Below are 26,478 nucleotides of genomic sequence, written 5' to 3' on the forward strand. Positions count from 1 at the left end.
TTTCTAAGCACAAGAAGATAAGATTGGATTTCATCTGTTATTTCGGGGATACTGGCTGCCAAAAAAATAATAATTCAATATTATCTTTGCCATTTCCATAGTCTCATCTTGTTCTTGGCTCTCTAGAGAATGGTGTGATTTTAATAACCTTGCAAAGATAGCAATTAAAAAAAAATCTTGTGAAGGTAACCTCTGATCCAAATTAAAACATAAAAAGAAATTTGCATACTGTCTTGAACTTCCATGCAGAATTGCTGACAAGGTGGGTTCTCCCATGCAAAGGTCCATTGCTTTGTCCCTATTAAAGGGATCATCATCCAGAAGATGCAGAGGACACAGAAACACCCTTCCTGAGATTTCCCTGTAGCAGAATAAAAACACCAGGATTGGCAACATAACACATTTTATATCCAAAGTACCAGATGTGGGAAGTTCTTTCCCTTCTGGTCTCGTTTAAGATCATTCTGTCATTGTAGAAAGAGAATGAACTTCAAAAGAAGCCAGAGAAATGGGTGCTGAGAATCATTATCTTCCATCCTGTAACCCTCCAATCTGCAAATCTACATGGTGGCTGGTGGTCTTGGTTATTTGGGCCCCCCCCGGACCAAAAATGCCCAGGGCTCACAGTCAGTCCAGGAAGCGCTGCTTCTTTGCAACACTTCCTGGAATGACCAGGTGACCATGAAACCTTATAGCAGTGTTTTTCAAACTTGGCAACTTGAAGATTTGTGGATTTCAACTCCCAGAATTCCCCAGCTGAGGAATTCTGGGAGTTGCAGTCCACACATCTTAAAGTTGCTGAGGTTGAGAAATACTGGTATAAGGGCTTTGATTTCTGTGTATATATGGCTTTGTTTTTGGCTCCAGTAAAGGGTTTAATCTTGCTGACTGGTCTCCATGATCTTCCATCCAGGCAGGCCATTTCCTGAGTAAGAAGCAGGTGGCTGGAGAACTGCAATTCACAGCTGTTCCTGATATGAAACTTGATAGTTTGCATGACCCCACTGAATCATAAACTAAACAAAGAAGTTGGGTGACCTTGGGCCAGCCCCTCTCTCTCAGCCCTGGGAAGGAGAACGAGACCAGGGTGAACCATTTCTGAAAATCTTGCCAAGAAAACTGCAGGGACTTTTCCATGTAGTTACGAGGAGTCAAGAGTGACTCAAAGGCCCGTGCACACACACACACACACAAGTAACTAGTCTGTGGTTCAGAGTGTGAATGCAACTGCTGTTTGCTGAAGTTGGGTACAAATAACATTAGCTTCTAGGATTGATTTCCAAGGAGTGTTTCAAATGTAAGTCTGATAATAACAGACAAGACACTCTATCATCTATCTATCTATCTATCTATCGATCAATCTATCTATCTACCTATCTACCTACCTACCTACCTACCTACCTACCTACCTACCTACCTACCCATCCATCCATCCATCCATCCATCCATCCGTCCGTCCGTCCGTCCATCCATCATCTATCATCTCTGTCTGTCTGTCTAATCTATCAGCCTGAGAAGTCAAGGAGGGTTTTGTTGCAATTTGCCACAGATTATAGGCAGTTTGAAAATTCCTAGAAAATTGAGGAATCACCATTACAGACAGGAAAACGAAGGAAGTTACCTTAAAAAGCAGGAAAGGAAATAGAAGTTGGACTGAAATTTTTTTCCTGGTTCTTCATGGACCTCTCTTTTCCCAATATTCTTTGCAAGTCAGCAAGAACTTTTGCAGTGGTGGAGCAGCTGACACTGGAAAACCCCCAGGGCTTGAAGAGCCTTAACTAATTAGACACTGCAGGAAGAATTATTTCCCCACTACCATCATTTTCCTTCCAAGGAACTAAACGAACCTCTCCAAAATTCTTGAGGGCACCCATTACATTTATGGTTGAATTGTTAGCATCCTTTTTTGTATTAATTCCCCCTGCAGGATTCTGATTCTGAAGCAGAAGACTCTGTTTGTTTGTTTCTTGGTCTGTTTCACTGAAAAGTGCCACTATGTGGACTAGTAACTTGCCAAATGGCTTTGATGCTGAAGTTCTCAGTGTGCTGTCCAGAACCTTCATGTGGAGGCAGGATCCACATCTGGAGTAAAAGAAGCTAACATCAGCTTCTGCTTAGCAAGGCATCCAAGTTTTTAAAGATCGGGCCACAGCCAGTGGCTTGAGAAAGAATCAAACTATTTATTTCCCTAATTGCCAAGACAAATTGTCTCGCTAATAACTAAGGATCTCTGGAGGAGGGCTTTTCTGCTAGCATTCTACACTGTCGGGGTATTGAGCCAACTTGGAACTAATCTGCAGCTTTTCAACGTCTCCTTTGCCAGGTACTTCTGTGGTCCAAGATGGCAGCTTCAACCATCCTAGAAGCAAAATCTGATCTTGGCTTTTTGACCACACCCTGTAGAAATCCCCCAAAAGGGGTAGAGGAATTTAATTCAGGCCTTGAGAAGAAGGAGGGAGAGGGGAAAGGGTTGCTCAGCCCAGGGTAGGGAGAAAACATGAGAAAGAAACTCACAACCACCCCTACCTTATGTCCACCTCATTCCCATGGTCAACTAAACTGGTTGCTCTGTCAAAAAAGGATCCAATTGGTTGGCATAATTTATTTGTGATAAACCGGTGCTGGACTTATCAAGCAATGCATTTTTTTCTAGAGTTCTTTCTTTTGAATGTTGGTTCTTCCCTTTCCTCCTCAACCCCCCACCCCCGCATGGAACGGGAACTTTACACTGGATAATGCCTGCATTTTGATGATTGATATTACTTAATCCACTAATAAAAGAGCTTTGCGAGATCAAATGTTTCACTGGCACAGCAAAAATTAAGAATAATTAGTCCGGTGTCCCGCTTAAATCAGTCATCTTTTTAACATAGGTCTGTAAAGAAAATATTTTTTCTCTGTTATCTGGAAAGTCAGAATGAAGGCAGAAATGAGTCAGCTTCAAGGTTTTGTCCCTGAGCCTTGGTCGGACTGAAAGACTTGGAGACATATGCTCTAAGGCATGCGTATAGACAGATGCACCCAACAGAACAACTCATTTTAGTTTCTGTTTTGATTTTACATATTAATTAAAGGAGCCCATTTATCTAGTTAAATAATTCACAGTGACATTTCAGAACCATTTGCCAAGTTTTGAATACACACACAGACACCAACACAGATACATAATCTGCTTCAACAAGGTATGATGAACTCCAGTAATGCATGGAAAGGTTTTAAAACAGAACCCCCCCCACCCCTCCTGCATTTAACCTTCAATATAAGGGAGGAGGGGATTTATGGGGAAGCAAAGGACCAATGGTCTAACCAAAAGATTGACTGCATTTATTGCTGGGGTGGAACTGATAACTCCCCAGGGATTATTGATTTCACTATAGGTGTTGGGGTTAGACCAAAGTATGTTCCAACATTAAGCCTAAGCTTAACCCTGGGACTCCATGATTACTTTAAATACTATGTTTGTATGTATGCCACCAATCACAGCTTTTGTTTTTAGGGCAATTATTTAGGACAACCCATATTTACAGGAAGCCCAGTTCATAGCAATTATAAATTCAGTACAATACAAGGAGGAGGTGATGACCTAAATCATCATCATCATCATAGACAAAGCTAAAACCTGGCAACGGCTGCAACTGGAACATTAAAAAAAGAAACTGAAGGTTTGATTTGGCTGCTCAAGAACAAGCAATTCGAACTAATGCAATCAAGGCCAGAACTGAAAAATCATCAAATGATTCAAAGAGCAGACTGTGCAAAAAAGCAGAAGAAACTGTAGAACTTATACACAGCTCCTGCAGGAAGATCACACAAACTGACTATAAACAACGACATAACACAGTCACTAAAATGATCTATTGAAACATCTGTTAAAACGATCATTTGCCAGTAATGAAAGATTGGTGGGACTATATAGTTGAAAAAGTAGTTGAAATGAGCAGGTTAAAATATTGTGGGATTTCTGAATACAAACTAATAAAGTCTTGGCACATAACATGCCAGGTTTAACTGTGATTGAAAATAAGAAAGTGTGGATAATTGATGGGGCAATACCAGGGGATGGTAGAATAGAAGACAAAGATCTCGAGAAGATCACAACAGATCAAGATCTGAAAATCAAAGTTAAAAGATTATGGTATAAACTGGCTGTAGGGGTCCCAGTAGTTATTGGCACACTGGGTGCCATACCAAAAAACCTTGGAGGGCACTTAGAAAATCTGTGCATTGACAAAATTTCCATCAGTCAATTGGATAACAACACACTACTTGGATCCGCACATATACATATATACTATGGCGATAGTACATCCTAGGTTCTTGGGAAGAACTTGATGTGAATGAAGGCCAACACCAGCTAAAGAACTGGCAGCTGTGATTTTGCAATCTTGTGAATTATTGTTGTTGTTGTTGTTGTTGTTGTTGTTATTTTAGACTTGCAAATCCATAGGAAGAGTATTGACACCACTGAACTTTGGTGATGGAGAAGATTCCTAAGAATATCATGGACAGCCAAGAAAACACTAAATGGATCATTGAACAAATCAGCCCCAAGTTCTCACTCGAGGCACAAATGACCAGGCTCAAATTATCCTACTTCGGACACATTATGCAAAGACCAGCTTTCTGGAGAAAGCTCTGATGGAAAGAGAAAAAGAGGACAACCAGCAGCAAGGTGGATGGACTCAATTACAGTGGTGATGGGTGCACCATTGTAAGACCTGAAGGACCAGGTTGGGGATTAATCATCATGGAGAAAATGTACCTATGTGGTCACTAAGAGTTGACAACAACTTGATGACACGTAATTGATCAACACATAAGATACATAAGTAACAGTATACACTACTTGACCTTCTTCTGTGTTAGTCTCTTCAATCTTCTCTTCTCAAAACCAAAATTTCCAGTTGCTTCAAACATCCTTCATAGGTTCTAGTACCCCAGTCATCCCTGTTGCCCAAGGATGTTCCCCAGCCATAAGTACTGAAAGATGCATGGTCTTTGATACTGGTGGGTGACATCTTGCTAACAAGCCTATCAGCCTCTGCTGGCACCATCCACAATGAGTTTATCTCACCCATTTTAAAGCTTGGGGCATTTGATCCCTTCAACACTTACTATGGTAAGAAATTCCATATCACTTGAAGATGCTCTCCTTCTCTGCCCTGATTGATTCAGCTTCACTGGATGACCTTGAGATTTACTGCTGAGAGACAAACATTTCTTTCCCTAACCAATGTTCATCGCATCTGCCAAATGCTTCCCTTTTCTCTCTGTAGCTCCCAATGATGTAATCTTCATCCGCAGAGAAAGTGCTCTAATCTACTGATCGTTCTCCTGGCTGTTTTTGCTGCTGTTGTTCAGGAGTTCTTCTGAGATACAATGAAGAAACCACGCAGTATTGCTTCTGCGGCACAATTGTGATACTCGGGGACTTTCTTTTTCTTCAGAGTGCTAACACAGAAGCCGTGTGTATTGCAGCAACTGTACACCTCGAACTGTGTTTTCACTGATGTCTTTCACAGCGATTAAATCCCTTTTCGGCCCAGTTATTGCTAACTCAGACCCCATTTGAAAATATGTTAGCAGATTAAAAAAAAAAGACCATATGCAACTTCATGCCAATGGAAACATTGCATGCTTCCAGATTCCCGATCAGCCATCCAGCTCTTTTCACCTTTCTAGCGAAAGGTATTTTAAAGAATATCTCTCTCCACACAGCAGGGGACCATAATTTGGGGGTGGGGGGGTGCCACACATTTTTTGGAGCAACCCACAAGGTGCCATTTTCATCCTGCCCTTTTCCTGGTTGCCTGTGCCTTAGTGATATGATTTAGACCAGAAGGTGACTTATTTTTCATTCAGTCACCCAAACGGTTCTGTTATTCTGGCATTTTAAACTTTAATTGCTGTAATGTTTGCTTATTGCCTGTTGGATCATTTTTTACGCCTCTCATCCTATCATGCGGATTGATTATGGGCCATCAAGTTAGTGTCAATTCTTAGCGACCACTTAGATAGGTTTTCCCCATTGTGAGCTGTCCCCAACCGGGTCCTTCAGGTCTGCCAACAGTTCACCCATCACTGCGGTAACTCAGCCCACCCACCTTGCTGTTGGTTGTCTTCTTCCCTTTCACTTCACCTTTCCCAGCATTAAAGCCTTCTCCAGAGAGCTGGGTTTTCATGTTGATTGATTATGTGCCATCAAGTCAGTGTGGACTCTTAGTGACCACTTAGATAGGTTTTCTCCAGAATGATCTGCCCCTAATCTGGTCTTCCAATGGTACACCCATTGCCCCTGTAACTGAGTCCATCCACCTTGCTGCTGGTCATCCCCTTCTACCCTTCCATTTTCCCCAACATTATGGACTTTTCAAGGGAGCTGGGTCTTCATGTTGACTGACTATGTTCCAACAAGTCAGTGTCAGTTCTTAGTGACCGCATAAAGAGATTTTCTCCAGGAGGATCTGTCCTCAACCCAGTCATTCAGGTCTTCCAACAGTGCGCCCATCGCTGCTGTAATGGAGTCCAACTACCTGGCTGCACATCTTCTTCTTCTTGCCTTCCACCTTTCCCAGCATTATTAGCTTCTCAAGAGAGCTGGGTCTTTGTGTTATTGCAATTGCTGGTCATTTGTATTTTCCATACCTGATCCTTGTGGCCTTTGTGGATGTCAGGTGATCGTAGTACTCATTTGTAAATATACTGTATATGCAAAATGTTGGGCGGGGGGGAGGTGGATGAACTTTGACAGGTACCTACCGGAATGGGTTCACACATCTAATTTCTCTGTTGGCGTGCTAATGTTTTTCTGTGCTTTTCAACTTCATTGAGTGAATAAGGGTTTGTTTGCCGCAAAGAACAGAACGAAATGGGTTGTTATCAGGTTAACACTGCGAGACGGTGTCCTCTGCATGTTCAGAGAGGTTGGAGTAAGTTTTACACTCCGAAGTCCCTCCCTTAGTGCTTCCAAATCATTAAAGTTGTGTGCATCACCCCCAGTCAGATTAGAATGTATGTAAAAAAGCTGAGTTTTCAGTGACTCTGAACCCTGGTTTTCTTGGTGGTGAATGCCCAAGTCAGCAAGTGAAGCTAAAAAACAACAAAAGGAGGTATATAAAAAAGTTTAAAGCATAATTTATTTTAGTGTTAACTTTAATAATGAAGCCTGGTGTAATCAATCTGTCTTTACAAAAAACAAGTCAAGTCATTTTAGTTTGAATGGTTGCATCTTCAAATCAGTTCAGCTCAGGGAAAGAAAAAATTGCCTGCCCAGGATTCCTAAGCATTGAACTGGCCAGTTGATTGGTAAGCCCCCAGATTCAATATGTCAAATCCATTGAGCAATTTGATTCAAAGGAATGATTCAATCATATCACTTTGGAGCAATCTTCAAAACAATTCTCTGCACAGCCTTATTGCTACCTTAATGATAATTTGGGTTTCTCAGCAGTCAGACTGTTCTGGATTTTAAAAAAAGAAACCCAAACTACGTATTGCATCTCCTCTACTTGTGCACATATAAGCACACATAAGCACAAATTCAATTTACAGATAGTAAACCAATTCTTAACGACCACAATTGGGACCGTAATTTTGGTTGCTAAGCAAAGCAGTCATTAAGTGAATCCAACCCGATTTTGGTCCTTTTTTGCGGTGGTCGTTAAGTGAATCACCATGGCGCTAAGCAAACCATGTGGTCATTAAGTGAATCACATGGTTCCCATTGAGTTTGCTTGCCAGAAGCTGTCCAGGAAGGTTGAAAATGGCGATCACGTGACTATGGGATGCTGCGACGGTCATAAATGTGAACCGGTTGCCAAGCTCCCAAATCATGATCACTTGACTGTGGGGATGCTGCAATGGTCGTAAGTGTGGGGACCAGTTGTAAGTCAGTTTTTTTCAGCACTGTCATAAGTCTGAACCATCACTAAACGAATGGTTATTAAGTGAGGACTACCTGTATAAATGTTGCTTGATTTAGTTCCCTCCGAAATTATGCATATGAGCAGCAAAGAATGCGTCACTCTCTTTTTCTCAGTTGCTCTCCCCCACATCTGGTTAGAGCTCACATCAGCCAAATGCATCTTAGCCCTATTTAAATCCTTTGATGAACCCTCTTGTTGAAGGTGCATCAAGAGCCAATCCACAGGAGGATCTTTCAATATTTTTCCTGTGTCTTCACCCAGAAATGGCAACCAGGGAGAGGAAGAATAATGAGTTAGATGCAAGAAAGTCCTGGAGGGATATGCCAAGGGAACCTGTGATATGTCAGAATCCCCAAGGAGATATTGCCACTTGCTAAGCTAGGACTACTCAGGGCAAAAGTAATAGGGGTGTCTTCACTATATCTCAGTGCTTTTCAATCCTGGCAACTAAGATGGGTGGACTTCAACTCGCAGAATTCCCTAGCCAGCATGCTGGCTGGAGAATTCTGGGAGTTGAAGTCCACCCATCTTAAAGTTGCCAGGGTTGAAAAACACTGCCATAGCCAATGAAGTTAATTGACATAATTTGATTCCTAAATTTTTTTTTAAAAAAATCCAACTACAGAATTATTCCTTGCCAGCGACAAACAGGCCAGCAGCATCTGAGCTGGCTGGCCTGTTTTTTGCTGGCAAGTAAGGAACCACGTGTGTTTTGGTGGCATCTGAGCATGTTCAGTCATGTCCCTACACAAGCCCCACTCTGCAGGGGCGTAAAGAAGAGACTTGCCCAGGGAGGATAGTGTGGGGTGGGGTTTGCCCTGCTTTGCCCCGCTTAGCTGCAGATACCCCTGGAAGTGATGGGTGTGTGGGTGTGCAGGAGGGATGTCGGATGCTTAGCTCCTCCTTCATTTTCTTTTACTTTCTTCCACTTCCCACTGATTCTAAGAGGAGAGGAAAGAACTTGGCTGGCTCAGGTTATGTGGCCCTCTCCACCCAGAAGAAGGAGGAGAAATCCACTCCATCATAGCCAGCAGTTTCCAGAATGGTACCAGAGAGATGTCTGCAGGCATATCTTTTGGCTGCTATAACAACAAGTGTGTTTGCAATCTCTGGATTGTTTTGCACTCCTTCTCTTATTCAGGTCTAACATGTGTATGTATGTATGCATGCATCTGTATTTATCTATCATCTATCTACTGTATTTATATCTATCATCTATCATCTATCTATCATCTATATTTATCCATCATCTATAATCTATCCATCATCTATCTCTATCTCTATCAACTATCTACTGTATCATCTATCAATCTCAGAGATCTATCTATAGAGATCTCTCAATCTATCTATCTATAGAGATCTCTCAATCTCAGAGATCTATCTATCTATATCTATAATCTCTCTGTCTCTCTCTCTATCATCTCTTTATCTATCTATCTCTATCATCTTCTGTCTATCTATTTTTTTAAAACAGACCACTTTTTATTCAAATTATTCCTTGGTGGTATTTTATCAAGGTGGGGGTTCGGGTGGCCAATGGGGGCCATCCAGAAAAGAAACAGTGGAGGAAATCAGGAGGAAAATATGCAGGGAAGACCCTTTTCTTTTTGGGACTGAAGTGTTGGTGCGGGGACTGAGAAAAGGAACACATCTCAGAAATTTTCTTGCAGGGAGAGGAGGGAAACGGCCTTCCGAAAAATTTCAGTTTCACTGCGGCTTGGAAGCGATCCAGGTACCAGCGAGAGACGATGTGCTGGGTGGATCAAATCTGAAGGAAGCGCAGCCCTCAGTATGATGCGCAGATTTAAATGCAGCACTTGAGTTTGATGGCAAGACGCCTCCTCCTCCTCCTCTTCCCCCCCTTTTCCCCCTTTTCCCCCAGTGTCACCAGATCATTAATATATCTGGCTGGAAATGTTTTCCAGCAAATCTAATTACAATAGACTCCGTTGTTCCTATTTGTTCCTGTGACCTCTGGGCTGTCTCCACCCCGCTGCCTTTGCGTGATAAAAGCACTGCCAGAGCAGCTCTGCCCAGCTCCCATTTGCTCTGACCCACTCGGGTCATTAGCAAGGATGACGGGTCCCCTGGACCCCATTAGAATGATGAAGATCGCGCAATGGAGGGAGGTTTCTCCCCCCGCAGCTACAAGCAGCTCCGCCGGGAAAGGCTGGGGATGCCAAGCTGAGTCCAGGCTGGAAAGCTGAAACCGCCCCACTCTACCCCGGCGGCCCAGCCCAAGCTCTCTGCCGGGAAGAACCAGGCTGGGGTATTGCTATCACATGCAGACTTCCTTCCTTTTGAAATTATAATTATCCAGCATCTGCTCCTCCCATTTGGGTGTCCCTCTAGCCAGGGCGCTGGTCGTTTTTGTAGATGAGACTATTGTCTTTTTCCCACCCGTTGTACAGATAGTCCTCGCTTAAGGGCCACAGAACAGCATTTTGGTTGCTAAGCGAAGTGGACATTAAGCAAACCTGACCTGATTTTATGATCTTTTTCACAGAGGTCATTAAGCGAATCATGGTGGCCGTTAAGCGAACCACGTGGTCGTTAAGCAAATCATGTGGTCCCCTATTGATTCTGCTTGCCAGAAGCTGGCTGGGAAGGTCAAAAATGACAATCAAATGACCATGCGATGCTGCGATGGTCATAAATGCGAACCAGTTGCCAAGCGCCCAAATCGTGGTCATGTGACCATGGGGATGCTGCAACGGCTGTTAGTGTGAGCACCAGTTGTAAATCAGTTTTTTCAGCACCATCATAAGTCTGAACCGCCGCTAAACAAATGGTCATTAACTGAGGACTATCTGTAGAGGCAGAGCAATGTTCCTGTTTCGCTCTTCTCCCAGTCTTGCTCTGCAAATGGGCATGAGTCCTCCCTGATGGTGCTGGTGGTGATACAGCAGCTGAGATCTGCCCAGTTCCTATACTGGTCACCAGAGGTTTCTGTGGGCACAGCCCCTTCTCTCTGATCCCTGGGCACTCCTTTCTGGGGGCCTTCTCTCTTGACAGTGGAAGAGTCTGGTTTTTTCAAACAGGACCCTCTTCCTGTCCCAAACAGCCATCTTTCCCACTCTCCTGCCACCACAGCAAGACCTGCTGTTAAGTCTCCAGGTTTCCAGGGTTAAGAGAAGTGGGAAAGGCAGCACTTTAGCCATTAGTTCTCTGCTGCCACAGATCTTTCCATGGGATTAGAAAACTAGCAGCGCAAACTGTTTCCCCCTTTTCTGTGGCTCTCCAGATTGCGTTTGACATGTGTCCAGCGGTCTTCTGGAAGACCGCTAGACATGTTCTCAAGAAAATCACCTGATTGGCCACTTGTGAGGCAGGGCAGTTTGGGGTGGACCCTGGAGTGGCTTCAGTTATGCCAGCCCACCTTGGCATAAACAGCTGGACAATTTTTTGGAACACGTGTCTAGCGGTCTTCTAGAAGACCGGTTCAGGTGCTGCGTGAAAAAGCGAGAGATGGAAACAAGAGTAACTTTGTCATTGGAGACCAGACAGGGAACAAAGCATAGAGTGCTTAGGGAATGCATAGTCCAGAGCAGTGTCTCCCAGCCTTGGCATCTTGAAGATGGGGGGACTTCAACTCCCAGAATTCCCCAGCCAGCCATGCTGGCTGGGGAATTCTGGGAGTTGAAGTCCCCCCATCTTCAAGATGCCAAGGTTGAGAAACATTGGTCCAGAGGAAAGGGCTGTGCACACAACAAGCTCAGGTGACGTAGCGGGCAGAATCCAGCCTCTGACCGTCATCATCACCTTCACCATCCAGACGTTGTATACCATTAGTACAGCAAGATTTGTACCACAAGAAGGTGATTTTAAACTTCCTCCATGGTAGTCTGGGGTTCAGACAGTGCTACGTTCATGAGGATGTTCCCTTCAAAAACAGTTGCTGGGGGCACCTTTGTGCTCAGGGTTAGCAGGATGTGAGGTTGAGCCCTTAGTTGCTTTAGCCTCAGAATATCTTTTCTGAGGAAAGCAATTTATTTTCCATCAGTTCCTAGGTGCAGATTCTGTTTTATTGCTCTGTGTGTGTGTGTGTGTGTGTGTGTGTGTGTGTTAATATGCATAGGTGCACATGGAGATCAGTTAAACCGCTGCAGCACCAGGTCTGCTTTGGGTTAAATTAAAGCTTCTCAGGTGAGTTGAACAGATCAACTGATTCTTTTTTCGCATTTTTTCCTACAGTTAAGCAGGTTGTCAGGATAAAGATTTGTGTGGGATGAGTGACTTGTGTATATGCCTGATGAGCACGTGCACCTGGGTGGGGTGGTGGTGTAAGTGTGCACAATCATGTGTAAGCCTGTGTGCAAATAGAAGCACATGAAAATATCTGTGCAAAATGAAAGGACGTAGGTCTACCAGTCCCCCAGAGTGTTGTGGAGTGGATGGCCATAATAAATTTAATCCAATCGATCAATCAATGAAATAAAATAAACCTCATTTGATTGCTTTGATCGGTTGATCAATTCATCGGCTTCAAGGCCTTCCTCCTCCCCGGAACACCCAGTTTGCTCAGAGAGAACCTGGCTGAATTTGGTCACCAAAATTTGTCCAGGATTGCAAAGCCCATGGAGATGTCACTCAGGCCCCACTCACTCGTCTCCACACCATCAGCTTGATTAAGTGGGCAAGACACGCTGCTGGCTGGCCTGGGAAGCTGTGGAGAAAGATCTCCATGGCAACCGCATCACCGAAGAAAGTCTTGTTGCTGCTTTCCCAGCTGGCCCACATATTGCCCCTGCATCCCATTCCAGGGGCATCTTTGCCCAAGTTTGCAAGGACACTTCCTCCCTCCGCACGCAAAAATCTTACTGCAGAGAAGGAAAGACTTTACTGTACTTTGCCTCCTGACACCTTAATACCAGGCAAAGTATAACATACCTAGCATTTATGCAATGCTGAGCAGTTGTTGGCTATTTTAACCTTCTGTACAACAGCCCTATAAGGCAGGCCTGGTGTTTGTTCCCATGCTGGAAATGGGGGAAGGGGAGGGGAGTGAGGAAGCTGAGCGACAGTAGCCAAAAGGTCACCTTTCATGGCAAAGATGATAATTAAATTGAGATCTAGAGGTTCATTTTTGAATGTATTTTGGTCCTGGCTTGGATAACAGGGTTGCGCATCCTTGGGGTTCCAAGGCAAAATGAATCTTTGAATGCTGATGGGACTCCCCAGCTGCAACTTCTTATACCAAATGCATCTTTTCCCAGGATCCAGTTGTAGCTGATCCCAGGAAAAAAAAAACAATTCAGCATGAGCAGTTTTGCATTCAATGTATTATTGTCTGAACTCATAAAAAACATTAATTCAGGAACCAAATATTGTATGAACATAGATGTACAGTCATGAACCAAGATCAGCTTCTCCTGAGCTGGGTGTCCACCAATAGGTTGAGCCTCAACTGAAAACTCTTGAATTCTGGAATCTGAAGTCTTGGAAAACTCAACCATGCAATCCGACAGTTAGAAGGGGCCCTCAAGGCCATAAAGCCCAACCCCCTCTTCAGAGCAAGAATCCAGATTAAAGCATCTTCAACTGATGGCTACCTAGCCACTGCTTGAACACAATCCTAACATATCTTTCTGTAATCTTCAATAATTGATTGACCTGTTGAACTGTTCTTACTATTAAGAAGGTTTCTTTCTTAACTTTCAGCCTGAATCTGGTTTCCTATAACCTTAGACCATTATTACTCTGGATGATTGAAAATAGGCCATAACCCTCTTCACACAGAGGACTTCCATGCCACTAGCCCTTCCACCCTCCAATTCTTTCCAAAGGAATTGAACCAAGCCACAAGAGGTTGCCTACAATGGAAAGTCAAGCATGGGAAGACTGAGGGTAAATAATGTAAACAAAAGCTTTGAACTGCTCAAAGGCTTCCTAGCTGCCATGTCACCATTCCGCTCTTGCATTTAAAAGCCCCTGTGTGTTGTCAAGGTGACATGATGCACATGCTGGCAATTTTGTGACCATATGCTTTTTCCAACTGCTGGAATTACAGTTGCCTGTTGCTATGGCAGCTGGATCAATGGATGGGGAGACTTCTTTTAAGGAAGCAGAGAGAAAAGATGAGTTCCAGGAACAGGAGGCTGATCCCCTATGAGGAAGGGTAGGGGTGGATGGGGAGAATAGCTAGTTTGACTCCAACATCCAAGAGGCATCGATTACCACTAATGGGGAACTTGACCACCGTTGAAGTTTGCAGAACACAGAAGTTCAAAGGAAAATGTCAACGTTGCTGCAGCGTCAAATAAACCAGAGTCAGAAGTGAATCAACTGCATTGCCAGTTTCTTTATTTTTACTTAAAAAAAATAAATATGTTGCTGGTACTTTTTTCAGGTGGTGCCTTCCAGTCAGTGTTGACTCCTGGCGACAGCCTGGACAAGTCCCTGCAGCGTTCTTGGCAAGATTCGGAAGGTAGTTTAACCTCACCTTCTTCTTAGGGCTGAGAGAGAAAGTGCCCAAGCTCCCCCAGCTGGCTTTGTGCCTCAGGCAGGACTAGAACTCATGGTCTCCCAGTTTCTAGCCTGATGCCTTAACCACTACACCAAACTGGCTCTCTGGTACATTTTAACTTTCCTACGATTTCTGACACTGACTGTTACAAGGAAGCTTCTGTTTTATAGACAGGTAGTCCTTGACTTACAAACACAATAGGGACCGGAAAATTCATTGTTAAGCAGTGCAGTCATTAAGCGAGGCATCACATGACTGCATGTGATTTTACGACATGCTGATCCCACAGTGATGCAAGGCGTACAGTCGTAGGCTTCCCCCCGCAGCTCTTCACCAGCCTGCCTGCTGCTGCAGCAAAGCCAATGCTATTGTAATGCTGCAAGGCCAGGCAGACTGGAATTGGACAGCCTCGAAAGATGATGCTCAGCTGATTCACCGTAGTTTTTCATCAGGTGCACTAACCCTGATGCTGTCTTCCCGGTATCTGTCGTGGATATCGGGAGCTGCGCCGTCTCTTACTGTTAATTGGCCATTATTAATTTGCCTTGCCAGGCAGAGCGTTTTTGCAAAGCCATCTGAGTGATTCAACGGCACGTGGTTTTTGCACACTGTTTTGAAATGGGCCCTGCGTGCTTGGGTAAAAGCATCATCCACCATCGTCTTCTCCTGGAGAAGAATGAGGAAATCAGTTTATTTCCATTCTCCAACCCACTCTCTGGCACACCGCAACCTCTTTTAAAGGGCAAGAGGTGAGGCCAGTCAATTGCTAAAAAACCCCGACTTTGCATTTGTATAGAGCTGGGCACTGTACTGGGGCTAGGGAGAGCGGGATGGAGAAGGAGATAAAATTGCTAAGCCAGGCCGGGTCAGCACTGAACAGCTTTAGCTTCAATCACAGAACTTGACTCAGAGGCTATAATGAGCCTTGGCTCTCGGTATTCAACCTTTAGCTGGCTGGAAATGTTTTGTTTTACATTTCCAGGAGCCAGGAGACCTTCAGAGCACAACAGCGAAAGAATAGAAGAGCGCCTGTTATGGGCAACAGACTTCGTGTTCAACAAAGTTTTGGGAAATAGTTAGGCCATAGTGCGCCAACTTTCCAAGGAGAACATCCGAAATACAAACCCTCTAATCTTGTCCTTGTTTTGGACCATGGGACAATCATCCATCCCGCCAGACTAACTATTGGTGGTATCTGTGGGCAGGTGGGGCCAAACAAGGCAAAATGGGAGCATCTGCCATCTTACTTCTACTTTTACCCTCAATTCAGCCAGACACTGATGCCACCTGAGCCCTAGAGAGCTAAGCCTGTCAGTGGAAAAACCAAATCAATATTTTAGCTCAGAAAACCTCGGAAGAGTTCTGCTTTTCCAGTGGATTTGCCTTTAACAGCACCAGGGCCTCAGCTGCAAAGAACTGGAGGCAGGAGAATAACGGAGAGCAGATAATTCAGTTACGGGTTATACAGGGTGGGCTTTGGGATTTGGGTCTCTCCTGTTGGCAGTCCAAATAGGATCCAAGGCCAAGGCCACCTGACATTAGTGGCAAGGAGGGCCTTTCATCAATAAACACAGGAGGAGAGAAATGGGGACCAGTCACATCCTGGTAATGTTGAGGCCAGGCTACTGCAGCGTGCTGTTCATGGGGCAGCCCTGAAAGACTGTCCCCAAAGGCCATAAATTGGGCAAAGACTGATCCTGTCCAAGGCCCCACAACAGCTGCTCGCTACCATCCAGGCCAGCTTCCCAGGTGCTCATGATGGTGTGCAACATCTTACACAGCTGAGGCTGAAGCTACTTACAGGGGCTTCCCCAACCTAAACAATTAGGACAGCAATGTGGGGGGTGGGATCCTGCCAGATATGCTCCATATTAACAACTGGTTGGCTTTTTCTGCAATTGGACCCGCAGCGTTATTCAACTGTTCTGGCTGGCTAGGCTCAAACCGTATTTATTTTGGCAGGTATCAGGCATCAAGGAACCTTAATTCCTCTTAGCACTTTGTTCAATGCCTGGAACTGCACCACCAAAAATGGCCTTTTGGTTGTCAAATTTTCTCCCCTGTTGTTTCAGAATGGGGAAAGTCTGGAAGCTGCAAAAATGGGGCTTAGGCTGTCGACTGTAATCTAACTGTGTCTTCTGAATGTGCAGTGTTTGTTCTGTTCTATTGTTCTGTTCTGTTCTGTTCTGTTCTACAGTAAAGGCCTCTTCCCTGAAACATCACCTTCCCTTATCCTTCCCCTGTCATTTTTTTTTTCAATTGACATTGTCAATCAGTACTTTATGGTGTAGGATGAGGCCTGTGTAAAAAGGCAGAGTATGGTAGAATCTTCTTCCATAAAGCCAGGAATTCAGGAAAGTCCAAAAATAAAAACATGACTGTATTTATTTATTGCATCCTGACATTTAGCTCAACGCTAACTGTTCTGTGGCTTGCATTGGCTGCCCCAACCAGCCCAGGCTGAGGGGCTTCACGTACAACACACGGACCCGGATTATTGAATTAATCCATTTGCACAATACCCTGAATCCTAAACTAAGCAAACAGGTTGGGTTCCCATCATATGCTAAGCCACGAAAAAAAGGTGATCCAGGTTAAAGCGAGCCAAGCTTGTATACTGCAGACAAATGGAGTCTGTAGATTTTTCACTAACCCGGTTAAGCGTGTTGTGTGATCACACTGATGAGTTGTGGTCCTTTGGAACACAAGAAATTGACTTTGTCTCTCTTCCTTCTCCAGCCCCTTATTTTGCAGAGAAGTTGGATTATGCAGCATCATCTCCACCCGGCAGTGCTTGAAAAGATGGGAATTGTAGTCCAATCCATCTGGAGGCCACCAGGTTGGGGAAAGCTGTTTGGCTGGGCTGTCTGTCTGTAGCCCCTTTCAATCTCATTATTGCAAGCCTTGCTAGAAAACAGAATTACTGTACCTGTTGTTCCATCGCACTGATATTTGAATTGCCGACTGCCAACATGTTAGCACTAAACATTGAAAGCAATCCATAGCATTCTGAAAATCTCAAGCAAATGTCTTCTAAGCGTCATCTTGGTCACATAAATTCATATGTGGAGTTTCCTTAGCCAACTTTTGCCAACAGTTCTGGCATATGGAAAGTTCAAAGACTTTAGAGATTCAAGATGTTGCAGAAGGAAATGCAGAACGTGCAAGGCTGAATGCAACAGCTTTGCTTCTGTTCCCGACTTTTATCAAAATCTGACTTCCCATGGCTAAAATTAGGCATTTCATCTCATGAAGAAAATTACAGAACATGCTACAAACATGCTCCAGACCTTCGGCACATGGAGAAGATTGTTCCATTACAAGTCAATGTATGGGTGCCAAAGCAAAGTGCAGCAGGTGAGGAATTTATCTTGTGTCAAAATTGTACTGTTACTGGATTTTCAGAAAGGGGATCCACTTGATTTAAACATTTCCACCGCTTTGTCCTACAGGTAGTCCTTGACTTATGACCACAACTGAGACCAGAATTTCTGTTACTAAGCAAGGCTGTTGTTAACTGAGTCACACCCAACTTTATGACCTTTTTGCTGCGGTTGTTAAGTGAATCACTTGGTCGTTAAGCGAACCTGGCTTCCCCCATGGACTTTGACTGTCAGAAGCTGGCTGGGAAGGTTTCAAATGGAGATCACGTGACCTCTGGATGCTGCAACCATTGTAAATACATGCCAGTTGCCAAGCGCCTGAATTTTGATCACATGACCACAGGGACACTTCAATGGTCATAAGTGCTAGGGCTGGTCATTAGTCACTTTTTTCAGCACCGTCATAACTTCAAACGGTTGCTAAACGAATGGTCATAAATCAAGGACTGCCTGTACTTTTCAAAGCACTTCTGGGGAAGATGGTCTGGAGGCCATAAGCTATTCTGAATCATTTTCTGGTGGAGGGGAAAAGGTTTCCTGCACATGTTTAAACAAAATGATGGGGAAAAAAAGTGCAGGAACTGTTTTTTTAGGCCTGTCACCCATCTTTAGATAGTCAGCCTTGGTTGATCTCAAAACGCTAAGCAGAGTTGGAGCAGGTTAGTCTGTGGATGGGAGCAGAGCATGGTACCTTTGCAGAAGGGCAAACCACCTTTCAAAATTCGCTGTATGTATGTATGTATGTATGTATGTATTTATTTATTTATTTGTTTGTTTGTTTGTTTATTTCATTTATTTATTTATTTATTTATTTATTTCATTTATCTCCTGCCCCTCACACAGGAACTCAAGGTGCCATGCTCCCAGGATTCCCCAGTTGCCAAGGCTGAGAAACTGCTACCCGAAAGATGTACCAAGCCTGTCCTCATATATTTATCAGAATGAGGAATACAGAGAAGGTGAACAAGCACCAGTCATTAATTGACCTTATGAGGGCTAGAGGTAGGAGAAGCTTAAGAGCAAGCAAGATTTGAGATGGGGCCAGGAACGAATTCTGCACAACCGTTCCTACCTGTTCGGCGATTCTCACCTCCTTTACGGGACTACCATTCCTGGAATAAATTAAACTTGAGTTTCTAGCCAGGTTTGTTCCTGTCCCAGCGGAGCTTGAGAAGATCATTGGTACCTGCGTCTTCCTGGCTGAGGAGATATGAAACTATGGGTTCAGTTAACAACTTAAAAGGAAGATGGAACCAGTAATCTATTTACTCGCTTGGTAGCCACTGATAATCATGAATTCCACTCAATCCAGTGCACAGAATGCCTGTTAGGTGAAGGATTCAGAGTTTTCTCACACTAGTACAGGAAATCAAGGATGTTTCTGTTCCCTGTCACACCACCTAACTTTCACCACTGCCCATTCTAATGAAGATGTCAGCTATATAATGGGGGCCACCATGCTTATCCACAATTAAATGGCTCAGTCAAGGTTGGTCAAGCCATAAACTAGGTTTCATAAACGCAATAGCTGGTTCATGTATTGTGCTAAGCCACAACAGGGCTTGCTTTGTTTTTGCCTTGGTATCTTGTGTGAACCTATTGTCTATTTATTGTTATTGTTATTTGTTTCTTTATTTACTACTGTCTAATTATATTTATATTTTGTATATATAATCGTATTGAATTTTAAATTTTGTTTTCCTGTAAACCGCCCAGAGTCCCTCCTTTGGGGGGAGATGGGCAGTGATAAAATTTGATAAATAATAAATAAAATAAACCTAATCATTGTCAGGGTTTTCAACAAGGTCAAGAGAAGTCTCAGCTAAATTTCAAAAGCTGCCTCTGGTCAAAGGAGAAAACAACGAGGTAACCCACATCACCAATTAGCAATGCTTTAATTGTAAAGCACCGGATATATCATACTATTCAAAAACCCTACAAATCAGCACGGAGTTCTAAACAGAATATTAATGTCAGAAAGAATTAATCACAATTAATCACTGAAATACTGGAAAACCTTAAATTTCTATGATACTTGTAAATTCCCTTGATTCATTTGTACCTTACTTTTTATCCCTTTTTTGTTCTTTCTCCCTTTCTTTTTACTTATTTTTCTTTTAAAACAGTTAGTTTTATTTATATATATGGCATTTGGCCACAGCAGCCCTGCTGATAGTAAAGGTAAAGGTTTCCCTTGACATGAAGTCCAGTAGTGTCCGACTCTAGGGGGTGGTGCTCATCTCCGTTTCAAAGCCGAAGAGCCGGCGTTTGTCCGTAGACACTTCCGTGGTCATGTGGCCGGCATGACTAAATGGAACGCCGTTACCTGCCCACCGAAGCGGTACCTATTCATCTACTCACATTGGCATGTTTTCGAACTGCTAGGTTGGCAGGAGCTGGGACTAGCAACGGGAACTCACTCCATCACGCGAATTCGAACCGCCGACCTTCCGATCGGCAAGCTCAGCAGCTCAGCGGTTTAACCCACAGCGCCACCGCATCCCACTATGCCCTATACCTATGCCCTATATCAGTGTTCCTCAACCTTGGCAACTTTAAGCTGTGTGGACTTCAACTCCCAGAATTCCCCAGCCAGCTTGCTGGCTGGGGAATTCTGGGAGTTGAAGTCCACACAGCTTAAAGTTGCCAAGGTTGAGAAACGCTGCCTTATATAAATGCCTTCTGCATTGCCTGTATCTCAGTTGTACAGGAACTGAGTGTGCAGTCTGTGAACTGTGCCTATAAATGTTCATACTGGGCTTGTAGTAGGACACCAGTAGAATTACAGGACTGAGCTGGGGAAAATATTATTCAGCAGCAAGGCTCTTGCTGGAGAAGAGCCCAGAGTTGCATGCCTCTATTTTATCACCCCTGCAACCCAGATTGCTTGTTATCTGAACTACGTTGCCTTCTTATCTCCATCCAACCTACTTGCCCTGGTAAGTTATCTCCAGGTGACTGAATTTTCTCCCCCTCTATTACTGATAAGAAGCTGCAAAATTGAGGAGAACATCCAGGGTATCGGATAAAAAAATCACAAATCCAGAAGGCCCCAAATCTCTCTTGGCGATAGGGAGCGAATGCAGTTAACTGCCTGCACATCTCTCTGGGAAGCTCGACATCCTTCCAAACCTGATCGAAAGCAATGAAATTACAACTCAGGGGGAAAAAATGAGGAAAGCATCTTTCGATGCATTGGGATATTGAGCCTTGTCACTTTACTTGCGGCTGAAATGAAGCCCCCCCTTTCCCCCCATTCACGCATCCTCTTCTTTAAAAGACATCAGAATTCAAGGGGAACTGGAAAAGTGTTCAGTGTTCAAACCATCAAACTCCTTGGTGGGAAGGAAACACATCAGCATGCAGAAGATCATGGCTTCGTCTCCTGGACTCTCCCATTAAACAGATTAGGTGAACTTCTACTGTCTGTTGCTTTATTTATGGTATTTTCATAGGTCACCCTGTGACAAAATATTCTTGTGATTGAAAAAAACAACAACCTGTAAAAGGTAAACGCAATAAACATGTCATCCAGTACAGACACTGTTGAAGTAACGGCGCGTGTCACGTAAAATCAGGAACTGGGCCGACACAAAGGAAAGCGACGTCATTATTTATTTATTTGTTTGTTTTTCAAATTTCAGTCACCGCCCATCTCCCCCCAAAGGGGGACTCTTTATATTTGGGGTAAAATTATATTTTTGTACCCCAACTTTTTGCTCCCAAAGCCCAAGAAGCTGGTGATCAGCAAAAGAAAACAAACAGGGATATCAAAATGCATCTCAAAAGTCAGGGCAAAAATCAGCTGCAACTATAAAGGTTGCAGTGAACCTATAAACAAATGAGGTCCTTTTGGTTGTAGACACCGTAGGAGAGCTGGGTTAGCCTATGTTAGCCCAAAATCAGGAGTCTGGTAGCACGTTTTCCAGCTAACAAATTTTATTCAGTGGGATCAGCTGCAGCTCATGAGAGCTGGCGGCTTTTTAATTAAATTTGTTGGTCGAAAAAGGTGTCACCAGATTTCTTTGATATGAAGAAATTTGAAGCTCAATTGGGAGGGGAGTGATGTGTCCCTAATAAAGTTGCTTAGTTTTAAAGGTGCTCCAGCAGTGTTTCCCAGCCTTAGCAACTTTAAGATGGGTGGACTTCAACTCCCAGAATTCCCCAGCCAGCATGAAGTCCACAAATTTAAAAGTTCCTGAGCTGGCTGGGGAATTCTGGGAGTTGAAGTTCACACATCTTAAAATTGCAGACCTGGTTGGGGAATTCTGGGAGTTGAAGTTCACACATCTTAAAGTTGCCAAGGTTGGGAAACACTGTGCTACAGAGTTGGTGCCTATTTTGTAGTTCATCATTTTCACATCCTCCTGATGAATACTGTTCAACAACTACATATTAAAGAAAAAAAGGAATAATAAAATATGTACCCTATTTTAGCCAACAGTACAGATCTGTAGTCCACTAGAGTGACCAATCCACTTGTCTGGAGCACAAGTTCCATCATCCCTGCCCAGGCATTAAGGGAACCATGCATACTCGCTGGATGGCAGCAGGGACCTTGATCCCTGCTTGAAACCTTGAGCGCATCCTGTTCAAAGAGGATGACAGTAACAGCTGACCAACTGTGGGCTCACATCTTGGACTTATCTGCAGGATGACATGATGGGAAGACATGGAGAGTCAAATATTAATAGAATCACAGGCAAGAAACAGTCCTTATCAAAGAGGTAAAAATCACTAAAATAGTAGCAGGGTAATAAAAAGGAATCTCACCAAGTGGAAGCACTTGGCTGACTCTGCCAGGGCTGGGAAGCTAAGCAAGGTTGGGTGTGGTTATTATGTGGAAAGGGGACCACTAGGAAATCCCAAGACCTCAGCCTAGACTGGCAAGTCCAGAACCATCCCTTGAGGACAATGGCAGATCACATTCATTTTGCTAAAATGAAAATGACACGGAAGCTATTTGAAGTTGACTCAAGGGCAAGTTTCCTAGTGGAAGGATGAGTAAATCTCCAAAGCCGTGTGGCCAAGAAGACTTCAGAAAGATGCATCAAAGAAAACAGCGCTAGGAAACCCCTTGCAACCTCCAACAATGAAGTCCAAAACTCCTTGGAGAGAAATGGAAAAGAAATTTTCAAGCGTGCTGAGAACAAGGTGGAAAAACGGAAGCATCTTTTGCCATAGTAAAAGGGCACTGTTTTTATTTAATCCTGGAGAACTTTTGCACCAGCGGCTTCACTTGTAAGCAACACACTGAATTTCCCACTGCTTCTCTAAAGGCCCCACTTTCTCCCTGTTGCAGGTCATCCTTAGAAAATCAGGTCCTCCCCAAAACACGCCTCTCCCTCCCTGGAGCCTCTGTCAATTCCCTCTGACTGATAGTTCAGCTCTTGGGCAGAGAGGCCCCAGATTGACAGATAGCTGCCTAAACAGTTGGAAGACAGGAAGGGTATTTATTACCCACCATAAGAGTCTTTCATATGTTTTACGAGGTTTGCTTACAATAAAGAAAGGGCTGCAAAAGACATAAACTTAATGCGAGAAAAATGCACCACACCTTCTCTAGGGTTGCCTTCAAAGCTGCAAATAAATATTTAACACAAAGACTCTCTTCAGTTGGCCTTTGGACCATTACCTGTAGAGGAGAAGAGCTTCTATTTTGTAAACTGATATATTGACCCCATAAAACGTAGGGTTATTTTGCCTATCATCACTCCCCGCAATGGGACACCATTATAAAGAGAGTGATTGTCCATTCAGAGCATCAGAGGAGAACTGAAAGAGGTGTGTGTGTGTGTGTGTGTGTGTCCATTTGTCTTTGTGGAGAGCAAGAATGAGAAAGACAGAATGGAGGTTGACTGATTAATGATTAATAACATTATCAGCATTTACAAAATTAAAACCACTGCCCATTTACAAACAGACAAAATCTAATTCCATGCAGAAAGAATTTTTTTTCTTTTTCTTTTCTTTTCTCTAAAACAGAGATATATTTTCCAGAAAGGTAATGCCTATGGATGGGCAGATAGTTACTGTGATGGTACAACTGATGCTCAATCTAACATTAATAAAAGATGCCAAGCCAAGTGCACTGAGTTTCTAATATGAAAAAGAAAAAAAGAAACATGAATTTTTGAATTTAGTGGCAAAGTCTCCACTATGTTATTGCTTATAAATATTAAAAAGAAAAAGGGAAAAAAAGAAAGGGGGGGGGGAAGAAAAACATCCCTAAAAACAATATAGATAAATACTTGATTTTTTTCTCCCTTCTTCATTTTCCAGCCAATTTCCAGTATCTGTGGATGGAATAGAAACTGTACTCTAAATGCCTAACAGAAATAACTTTTTTATTATGGTATACCTTGTTTAGCTGCAAACCAAACACAAAGTAATTTCCATATTATAAATAGCCTCAGTTTTTCTTTACCCTCAATTTTCCTAGCCTTTCTCTGATTACAAAATGTGAAGGATGATGCTGTTACCTAAACCCAGCCATCCACCTGTATTGTCATAGCTGTCAAGTGTGATAGGACTTTCCATCACACAGTGTTTCTCAGTCTCAGCGACTTTAAGACCCGTGGACTTCAGCTCCCAGAATTCCCCAGCCGGCACGCTGGCTGGGGAATTCTGGGAGTTGAAGTCCACGGGTCTTAAAGTCGCTGAGACTGAGAAACACTGCCATAACAGCCTTCAGATCTCCAGTCTTAGCCTATCAGAGAAATATCTCAATAATTAACTCTAGAGGTCCCTAAGCCTCGAAAATGCTTTGTGGCAGCAAATGATCCCTTTTATCTCTGCCAGAGATTCCTGGAAGCCTACAGCTAAGATATGAATATAAAACTGCTCACTTATTCTTTCCCTTCATTCTTCAGCATTCACAGATCTAATACAGCAGTACAGAGAGGTTTCATGCAGCTGGGATGGCTTTTGAGAGACAATTCCTCCGCCACAAAGGCAAAATTCACACCATACACTTATCCCAAGTCAGATAAAGATCTAGGGGCTACAAGTGTACGTCAGGCAAAGCTCTTAACCGTGGACAAGGGATGTCTGCATGTAGATGTGCAGACCCCTTAAATTATTGTGGGACCTCAAAGTCATTTGGAGAGTTTATTATCCAATCTTTTTGGGTAAGCCCTGAAAATGGGTTAATTTGATAGCTAGGGTAAGAACGTTGAGTGAATGGAGCTGTCTTCCCAAATCAGGTGCTTCTCTGGATGTGCTAGGGGATGATGGGAGTTGTGATCTAGTACATCCAGAAGGCCCCTGAATGAGGAAGAGAGGCTTAAAAATGGGGATTTACATCCAGCTATACAATATTGACTTCATTTCCAATATGTTGTACTACAATAAATTTAGTTTGTCTGGCCATGTTTGCGCTTTCTTTCTCTCTCTCTCTCTCTCTCACACACACACACACACACACAGACACACACACACACAGAGACACAAACAATAAATGCTGTGCTGCTTTTCTGGACTGCAACACTCTGGAATGTCATATTGCCAAGTTCCCAAAAGTATTTATTGGTGAACAAGATCCTAATTTGCTGGGTGTGATTCACATGCTCTTTGGAGCGAAGCTGGGAAGGTTAATCCTCTTCTCAGCCAAGAAAAATGTAGACTTGAGAAACATCCCAGGACATGGCAGCCACAGACCATTCGCAAACAGTTGCCAAAAGAACTGCAAGGACATGTCCATGAAACCACCAACTCGGAAAGGACTTGACTTAACACTTAGCAGAACATGGATGGTAACATCTGTCCAACTTTGGCTGATCTTGCTTAGTCTTTCTCAAGCAGGGTTGGCCTTGGATAGGATTTGGATAGGAAACCAGGGAATTCCACAGCTGTAGGCCCCTATATTGTCTATAGAAAACCCTGCGAGGCTTTATGTCCATGAAATCAAACAGGACTCAGGCTGAACTTGAAGGAGATTTTGCTATTTATGCTGGTCGAGGTAGACCCTGTAGGTTTTCTACATCAGCAAAACAATCCTTCTCAAGATTGGTCAAACACGTGCCCCAAATTTCCTACTCCAGAGATGATTTGATCTCCATCAGAAGCCCTGTAGGAAAGGAAAAACTGTCGTAGCCAATCAAGTTGCAACATGGAGCTGCTGATCCAAGATTTGCTTACTTGATTCCATAGAGATGGAATCTACTATGGAAGCTCACTCAATGAGTGGATTGCTTGACAAAACAGGTCCAGATGTTCCCACCTCTCTCTTCAACTAGCTGGTATATGACAGCTTCTCCTGGCCTGGTTGGAACCAGGTCTGTTCTGGTCCAGGTCTCACATGCGAGGGTTCCTGCAGGGCCTGGCCTTGATTCAGCCTTTATTTATTTCATCTTATTTCTGCCCACCCCAATCAGAAGTCTCCCCTGGCAGGTTACAGTTGCATCAAATTCCACTAAAACATCCTCGGTGCAAACGATAAAGATAAAAAATGGGCCATCCAAAATTACATTTAAAATGAAGATAGGACACAATAAATTTGTTAAAAATCCCTCAAACAGACTAAAAAGTAATCAATAAATAGATGGCAGTGTTCATAATTCAAAGGCTCTTTTAAATAACTCTGTTTTTTATTGATTCGGGTTAAACCGCTGAGCTGTCGATCGGAAGGTCGGCGGTTCGAAACCGCGCGGCGGGGTGAGCTCCCGTTGCTAGTCCCAGCTCCTGCACACCAAGCAGTTCGAAA

General features: G+C 43.5%; 1 protein-coding gene across 1 annotated transcript in view; it reads right to left on the bottom strand.

Annotated features, from left to right (window-relative positions):
* Window positions 1-1,047: 1,047 nt before the first annotated feature.
* The window catches only part of CHCHD3 (coiled-coil-helix-coiled-coil-helix domain containing 3), a 282,436-nt gene continuing 257,005 nt past the window's right edge, over window positions 1,048-26,478 (bottom strand). The window contains exon 9 of the transcript XR_010068335.1: window positions 1,048-1,064. The gene's annotated coding sequence lies outside the window, so the exon portion shown is untranslated. The remainder of the gene's footprint in view (window positions 1,065-26,478) is intronic.

The sequence above is a fragment of the Candoia aspera genome, chromosome 7, assembly GCF_035149785.1.
Source record: "Candoia aspera isolate rCanAsp1 chromosome 7, rCanAsp1.hap2, whole genome shotgun sequence".
Lineage (NCBI taxonomy): Eukaryota > Metazoa > Chordata > Lepidosauria > Squamata > Boidae > Candoia > Candoia aspera.